The sequence below is a fragment of the Bos indicus genome, chromosome 10 (assembly GCF_029378745.1).
Source record: "Bos indicus isolate NIAB-ARS_2022 breed Sahiwal x Tharparkar chromosome 10, NIAB-ARS_B.indTharparkar_mat_pri_1.0, whole genome shotgun sequence".
In the NCBI taxonomy this organism is placed as follows: domain Eukaryota; kingdom Metazoa; phylum Chordata; class Mammalia; order Artiodactyla; family Bovidae; genus Bos; species Bos indicus.
Genome location: NC_091769.1, coordinates 2,932,501 through 2,941,632, shown reverse-complemented (window position 1 = coordinate 2,941,632; position 9,132 = coordinate 2,932,501).

The window sequence follows — 9,132 nt, the reverse complement described above, 5'->3', positions numbered from 1 at the left end:
GGAAGAAGTATTTTAATTAATACTTTTTCGGACAACTGTGGATCTTCTTCTTTGATACTACGTTAAAATTGAACAAATGATAATTGCTTAAAAGATGGCTACAATGTGGAATCTGAACCCACATCAATGAGCTTTTTGTACTTGTTACATTAAAATCCTTTGGTAAATTTTACCATTTGAATTGATCTTTTACCCAGGCATGAGTTAGCAAAATTATGCTACATTCATTGGGAAAATACTGGTTCATGAATTATCCAGACCTTTTACATATTGACACATTTCATTATATATTATCAAAAGGTTGATTTATTTAAATAATACCATTCTGATATGTACTATTTTAGGGCAGCCAGGCATGAGGATTGTGTTTCTTAGACTTCCAATATCTGTATACTACTCAGAACACTGTCAGTGAACACAGAGATCATAAATTTTTTGGAATGCTTAAAACAAAATGGTAAATTCCTTATAATGTTTAAAAATTAAAAAGGTGAATGTCTTTCAAAATTCTTTTAGGGGATATTTGGTAAATGTTACCATTTGAATTGACCTTTTACCCAAGCATGAGGTAAAACTGGTGGGGATGGTGACTTCAGCCATGAAATTAAAAGACAATTTCTATGGAAGAAAAGCTATGACCAACCTAGACAGCATATTAAAAAAGCAGAGATGTTACTTTGCCAACAAAAGTCCATCTAGTCAAAGCTATGGTTTTTCCAGTAGTTATGTATGGATGTGAGATTTGGACCATAAAGAAAACTGAGTGCAGAAGAACTGATGCCTTTGAACTGTGGTGTTGGAGAAGACTCTTGAGAGTCCCTTGGACTGTAAGGAGATCCAACCAGTCCATCCTAAAGGAAATCAGTCCTGAATATTCATTGGAAGGACTGATGCTGAAGCTGAAGCTCAATACTTTGGCCACCTGATGTGCAGAACTGACTCATTGGAAAAGACCCTGATGCTGGGAAAGATTGAAGGCGGAAGGAGATGGGGATGACAGGGTATGAGATGATTGGATGGCATCAGCGACTCGGTGGACATGAGTTTGAGCAAGTTCTGGGAATTGGTGATGAACAACTTGTTGTAGCCTGGCATGCTGCAGTCCATGGGGTCACAAAAAGTTGGACATGACTGACTGGACTGAACTGAACTGAGGTAAAATTTGAAGGCCACCGAGTTGGCATATTTCTAAACCTTGCTGTTCTCCTTTCCAATTTGCCAGTTTAAGGTTTTATAATATAGCGCAAATGTTGTATGGATTTGGGGCATTTTGTTTTTGTTTGAGAACACAAGATCTCTGTGGGGATCTACAGAGTGTGGAACTCTGCCCACTGGAAAGTTTCTGATTGTCCAGGCAGAGAACTCTGAGTTAACTGTTACAAATAGATCTTTACTCACATATACTATTTAAGACAGAATAGAAAACCACAGTTCATACACAAAAAGGAATAACAGTAATTTTTAAAAGCCTATTCTGGGCTCAAAGCAAAGGACTCCCAGTCCTTTAATGTCTAGCACTGGCAAGAGAAGTCTCCTTTATTTAGTCTTTATGATGGAAACATAAGAATTTATAACTAGAAATAATCATAATAATACAATTTTAAAGGATTTTTACTAAAAGGTCAGTCTTTATTACCATAACAATTTCAGAAAATGATGATTAATAATTGACTTTCAACACAAAGAGGTCCTAAATACTTTGTCTATTTTATTCAGCTTAATCTTGACCTTCATTAGTACCTAGGGACAGGCAGTCTTTGTGGCACCAGATCTATTCAGTGCAGTTCAGTCGCTCAGTCGTGTCAGGCTCTTTGCGACCCATGAATCACAGCACGCCAGGCCTCCCTGATTATCACCAACTCCCAGAGTTTACCCAAACTCATGTCCATCGAGTCGATGATGCCATCCAGCCATCTCATCCTCTGTTGTACTCTTCTCCTGCCTCCATTCCCTTCCAGCATCATGGTCTTTTCCAATGAGTCAACTCTTTGCATGAGGTGGCCAAAGTATTAGAGTTTCAGCTTTAACACCAGTCCTTCCAAAGAACACCCAGGACTGATCTCCCTTAGAATGGACTGGTTGGATCTCCTTACAGTCCAAGGGACTCTCAAGAGTCTTCTCCAACACCACACTTCAAAAGCATCAATTCTTCAGCGCTCAGCTTTCTTCACACTCCAACTCTCACATCCATACATGACCACTGGAAAAATCATAGCCTTGACTAGACGGACCTTCGTTGGCAAAGTAATGTCTCTGCTTTTGAATATGCTATCTAGGTTGGTCATAACTTTCCTTCCAAGGAGTAATCATCTTTTAATTTCATGGCTACAGTCACCATCTGCAGTGATTTTGGAGCCCAAAAAATAAAGTCTGACACTGTTTCCACTGTTTCCCCATCTATTTCCCATGAAGTGATGGGACCAGAGACCATGATCTTCGTTTTCTGAATGTTGAGCTTTAAGCCAACTTTTTCACTCTCCTCTTTCACTTTCATCAAGAGGCTTTTTAGTTCCTCTTCACTTTCTGCCATAAGGGTGGTGTCATCTGCATATCTGAGGTTATTGATATTTCTCCCTGCAATCTTAATTCCAGCTCATGATTCTTCCAGCCCAGTGTTTCTCATGATGCACTCTGCATATAAGTTAAATAAGCAGGGTGACAATATACAGCCTTGACATACTCCTTTTCCTGTTTGGAACCAGTCTGTTGTTCAATGTCCAGTTCTAACCAGATCTATGGGCCTTGTATATGGGAATGGGACTTCTTAGGATCAGTGTCAAATAATGGTTGCTTGTCTGGTCATCTGAGAGTTTAGAAATTCACCACTAGAAATTAAATGAAGTATTTTAGACCCATAAGCATTGGTCAGCCAGTTTCATGGATGTGTTCTATCCCTACCTTCAAGTTCTCTGGGATGCAAAAAGGGATGGGAGATGGTGGGGTAAGAGAGTGGAGTAAAAGGGAAAGTCCAGTTTCTCCTAGGCCTTGGTAGCCTGGATATATAGGTAGAAATAGAGGGGACTTCCAGCTAGCCCAACAGCAGTCAAGAACTGTGTTCAGTTTACTTTTATATCCACATTACTGAGCACACAGACTGGTGCAGAGTCAGGCTTTCATCAACAATGTTTATTTCTAACATTCCTCATGTCACAGGCCACGTGTGCCATTCCAGATCTTCAGAGCTGTTGTAGGTCAAACTCTTAAATAATTGTTTGCGGGCATTTAAAAACTGCTTAAGAAAATTTTCCAGAGTAGAATTTAACATTTTTACTATAATAAGTAATTAGCCTTTGAGATTTGCTCAAAAGTAATGATAATTTGCCTTACATCTTTAATGTAGCATAATAAAACAAATGCAAACATAAGTTAAAATGGAAATGAACTATCTGGAGATGAATGGAATTTCCATCTCAAAAGATATTTCGTATTGGAACAATATAGAAACTCTCTGGATTAGAGTAAAGAGGAATTCTACCTATGAATAGTAATAATAGCTACCAATTATTGCTATTGCTATAATTGCTACTTGTCCTGTAGCAAGTAGCTACAGTGCTAGTAGTACTGTGCTATATCTGTATAATAATCCCATAAATATTCATATCCCCTTTCATTGGGGGAACAAATAAGGTTAGAGAGGTAAATTACCTGGCCATGGTCAGAGAACTGATAAATGGTAGAGCAAAGATTCAAACCCAGATGTTAACCTAGATAGGTTCCAGGAGCATCTCCAGCTGTGAGATTCAGTGATTGTTTGCCAGTCTCCCAGGAGCCACAGGAATGGCTTGCCCATAAATGGATTGTGAGGCAATGAAAGCTGGAATGAGCTGTGTGGGTGGTAGCTGTGTGCAGCTGAGTCCTACACAGTTCTGTGTGAGATTTTACTGTGCTGTGGAACTCCAGCACCTTTTCCTGTGGGGATCATTATCTGATTAAGCACATTGGTAGGCTTCCTAGTGTTCAGCAATTCACTAAAAGCAAGTATAATATAGATGAGCCATGCTTAGTTAAGTCCATCTATAATTTAAGATCAGCCCAATTGGACCCAAAGTTTTTCTACTATTCAGTTGCCAGTTTAAAAAATAACTTTTGGAGCAAGATCAAGAGTAGTGCAAAGCATTTTTCCACATGAAGAAGTGCATGTGACAGCTGGGATTTCAATTCTAGTTGCAAATTGCTTTCCAAAGAAACCCACAGTTAACATGTTCAATATACATTTGATTTCACAAAGGTCTAGATTGTAATTGTCACAGTTTTCTCTGCCTCCATCTATTTCTTTAAACCAATGAAATTCAGCTCCCCGTAAGCAGCTATTATTGCCCTGCGACCCGAAATTCATCATTTAAAAATGTACAAATACTTCTTTATAATCATAAGATAGCAGGATCTACAGAAAGTATCAGATCAGCAAGTATTATTTAAATATAGATGGAAACTCCTAGCCAGATTCTGGCTGGTAAGAAAATATCAATTAGCAGATGACTAAATTGGAAGAATCCACATTTGGCTACTGTAGTCTTGTTTTTAGCCCACGGCAAGCCAGATCTATCCAGTCACTCAATAAACTGAAACTCTGAATACAACTAGGGCCCTTTCAGGCTCCCAGGTGGCTCAAGTGGTAAAAAATCCCCCTGCTAGTGCAGGAGTCACAAGAGACGTGGGTTTGATCCCTGGGTCGGGTTGGGAAGATCCTGTGGAGTAGGAAATGGAAACCCACTCCCGTATTCTTGCCTGGGGAACCCCATGGACAGAGGAGTCTGGCAGGTTACAGTTCCTGGTGTCACAAAGAGTTGGATATGACCTAGCACACACACACACACACACACACACACACACACACACACACATAGGACCTTTTTAAAAAAACAACTAAAACAGGAAGTACACATTTTTTTAAAGAACACCGTGCACGCACCTGCCATTGTCCTTTGTTTCTTAGTCTTGATGACAGTAGTGAGGATCATGTACGAGAATGTCTAGTTTTGTGCATGAAATTTATCCCAGAAAATTGGCCTAAAATTCAGCAGCTTTGGTACATGACTCCATGGCACTGCTCTAAAGCATTATCATTTCCTGCCCATGTGACCCTAGAAAAGTCACTTAACCTATTAAATGAAGTCTTTATATTACTACAGGCAGTTGCCATGAGAATTATGCAGAATAATGTACATGAAATACTTAATACGAGTACTGGTACAAAGTAAATGCTCAATAATGTATAACATTAACATATGTCATTAGACTTCAGAGAAAATTAACATTGTTCTGTAAATTCACAACAGTAGTTATGAGTCAAACAGATCTTCTTTCAAATCTAAATTCTACTGCTTTCTAAGTGATTTGACTTTGAGAATGTCATTTAATCTCTCTGAATCTTTAAAATTCCAACTGATCTTTCTGAGGAACTGGGCTCTTTTTTTTTTTAAAGCATATTAGGAAGCATCTTATAGAAGAAATAAATGCTTAAATTTTGTGACTTCTCAAAATTATGTCTCTTCCATGACCAAGGAAGGGAAGTACATAATGGGGAGGGGAGGTGATGTGAGAATGCCGTTCAGATGTAGAGCCTAAGGGTTGTATTGTCTTCAGATAATATTTAAAAACAATACTTCAACTATAATTGTTATACTAGAAGTTGGTATATTAAAAAAAAAACAATAATTCAAGCTGAATTTTAAAAAGGCAGAGGAACCAGAGATCAAATTGCCAACATCCACTGAATCATAGAAAAAGCAAGGTAATTCCAGAAAAACATCTACTTCTGCTTCATTGACTATGCTAAAGCCTTTGACTGTGTGTATCACAATAAACTGCGGAATCTTCATAAAGAGATGGGAATACCAGACCACCTTGCCTACCTCCTGCGAAACCTGTGTGCAAGTCAAGAAGCAACAGTTAGAACCGAACATGGAACAATAGACTGGTTCAGAATTGGGAAAGGAGTACGTCAAGGTTGTATACTGTCACCCTTCTATGCAGAATACATCATGTGAAATACCAGGCTAGATGAAGCACAAGCTGGAATCAAGAATGCTGGGAGAAATATCAATAACCTCACATATGCAGATGACACCACTCTTATGGAAGAAAGTGAAGAGGAACTAAAGAGCCTTTTTATGAGGGTGAAAGAGGAGAGTGAAAAAGCTGGTTAAAAACTCAACATTCAAAAAACTACAATCATGGCATCTGGTCCCGTCACTTCATGGCAAATAGATGGGGAAACAATGGAAACAATGACAGAATTTATTTTCCTGGAGTCCAAAATCACTGCAGATGGTGACTGCAGCCATGAAATTAAAAGACGCTTGCTCCTTGGAAAAAAACCTATGACAAACCTAGACAGCATTATTAAAAAGCAGAGACGTTACTTTGCTGACAAAGGTCTTTCCAGTCAAAGCTATGGTTTTTCCAGTAGTCAAGAATGGGTATGAGAGTTGGACCATAAAGAAGGCTGAGCACTAAAGAGTTGACACCTTCAAACTGTGGTGCTAGAAAAGACTCTTGAGAGTACCTTGGACAGCAAGAAGATCAAACCAGTCAATTCTAAAGGAAATCAATCCTGAATACTCACTGGAAAGACTGATGCTAAAACTAGAGCTCCAATAGTTTGGCCACCTGATGAGAAGAGCTGACTCACTGAAAAAGCCCTTATGTATGGGAAAGGTTGAGGGTAGGAGGAGAAGGTGGCGACAGAGGATGAGATGGTTGGATGGCTCCATCAACTCAATAGACATGAGTTTGAACAAACTCTGGGGGATAGTGAAGGACAGGGAAGCCTGGCGTGCTGCAGTCCATGGAGTTGCAAAGAGTGGGATATGACTGAGCAACTGAAAAACAACAAAGGTAGAGCTTTCCTCATTTTTGTGCTCAAGGGGATTTCCCAGCCCATTCATGAGCAGAGAAGGTCCTCAGGGGTCAACAGACGGAGGGGACACCCACCCGTAATATGTTCTGCTAACCTCCCAGAAACTTGTCCTGGAATCCATCTTGGCTGGAAGATGCACATATATATCAAGGAGCTCCCTGAATCAGACCAAATATCAGCATAAGCATATGCCCATATAATTTATCTGCTTCACAATCTCTGTCTTTTTGTTGAATTCTTTCTTCAAAGAAGACAAGGACCAAAGTCCTGCTTCAAGCTACCACATCTCTCATCCTCTAGCTCTGAGATCAAAATTTTGTCTTCTTTTTCTCATCACTATGATTAGATATCAGATTTCAAACTTTTAAGGATTTTATCATTCCAAGTTTTAAGTTTGTCCTTATGGGAACAGATCTATTTTATTTTATTAATATATTAGTATTTCCTTCTCTTTTGTATTTAATATCATGCCATGTGTTACACGTAAAAGTAGATTTTAAGTTGACTGCTGAAATACTATTTCTTCATCCAAAGCCATTTTATTTGTACAGACTTTATTGAGCATTTTATACTAGAGTGAAGACATTAGAGACATGATGAGTCGCAGCTTAACTAGACTGTCACCAAGAATCAGTCTGAGACAGTTAGTACTCTCAGACAACCAGTCAAGCAGTTAATGACTGAGAAAATCCCCTAGTTAATTTGTCAGCTGAAGTCTCAGTGGTTAGGAGCTTCATAAAGAACATGACTTGCATCCTACTCTATAAACTGTCATCTAAAAACCCCAAAAATGGCTAGCAGGTAGAAATTCTCTCTCTCCCTTCTGGAATTACTGCTTCCTATGAAAAAGAGGATTCCTGTCAATGCCTAGCCATGTGACAAGGCTGATGAACAAGCATAGAAACACCAACAGCTTGCAGCCTGCTATGGTCCCAGGGAGCCCAAAGCTGTGAGTAAGGACATTACTGCCATTTTGGCCAGGGACCCATGCCAGAGAGTGTAAATGAAAACATGTCTAATGCAGAATTGATGTTTTGGACTATTCTTACTGAACTCAAAATACCAGAGTCAGAAACACAATTTGGGCATAAAATCATTTCTAGGAAGTTAGCATTTATATAGGTCATATTGATTCAGAGAACGGTAAGGGATCTTCCCAAGACCTTCTGAGAGCAACATGCACCGGATGTAAGGGAGGCAGAAGTTATCCATGCCTGCTAGAAGTAGGAACATTCCCTCACTGCTTGGAAGTCCTCAAGTCCTGGAGTCTGTACTCCTGACTACAAATACTGAAGCTGCTTCAAATTCAATATATGAAGAGAAGAGGAAAGTATGAACAAATAACGGGGGGACAGACAACAAATGACTGAATATAAAATAACTTTTATATTCACAACCAGAACAGAGAGGAAAATGGGCATGGGAATGACAAAATGCTAAAATTCATCTATTACAGAATCTGAATTCTGTATACTTCTTCTAAAGCTGTTTTCTTAATGTGCCAGTTTTCTGGGGAAGCTCTCTAGGAAATTTGATCACATAGTTACATCACTATCCTAGCCTCTCAGAAAGTAGGTTTGAAAGGGACTTAGAAAGTTTCTAGTCCAGTAACTTCATCTTAGGAAAACGAAAATCAGAGCAGTAAGATGTTTTCCCCAAGGCTGTAAGTTAAATTAGAAGTAAAGCTGAGACTAGATGCAGGTCTTCACCCCCCTGTGCAACGACACTTATCCTCTTCTGTGTATGTGACAAGGGACAATGAAATATCCTGCTCCCAAGTCTCAAACCAGTCATTCTGGTCACAAGGCTACATTGATGTTTTCCTATGAAGGTTTCCTTGGGATGAAATTGGGAAACAGCATTTTATTCTTCCCTATGGACAGTTTGTTATAAAGACCTGCCCTGCAGCCCCTGATTCTTCAGGGGCTTTCATACTAATTTTCTATCCTAAATTTCCCCCTTGGGGAACTCCCTAAGCCTGCTCACAATCCATCTCTCTTAAACTAAAATTTATCTGTCCTGTGCTCTATTCTCTCAAAGAAACTGAAGTCGCTCATTTGTGTCCAACTCTTAGTGATCCTATGGACTGTAGCCCACCAGGCTCCTCCGTCCATGGGATTTTCCAAGCTAGAATACGAAAGTAGGTTGCCATTCCTTCTCCAGGAGATCTTCATGATCCAGGGATCGAACCCAGGTCTCCTGCATTGCAGGCAGACTACAGTCTGAGCCACCAGGGAATCTGCTATTCTTTCAGTCTCAGCAAACATTTG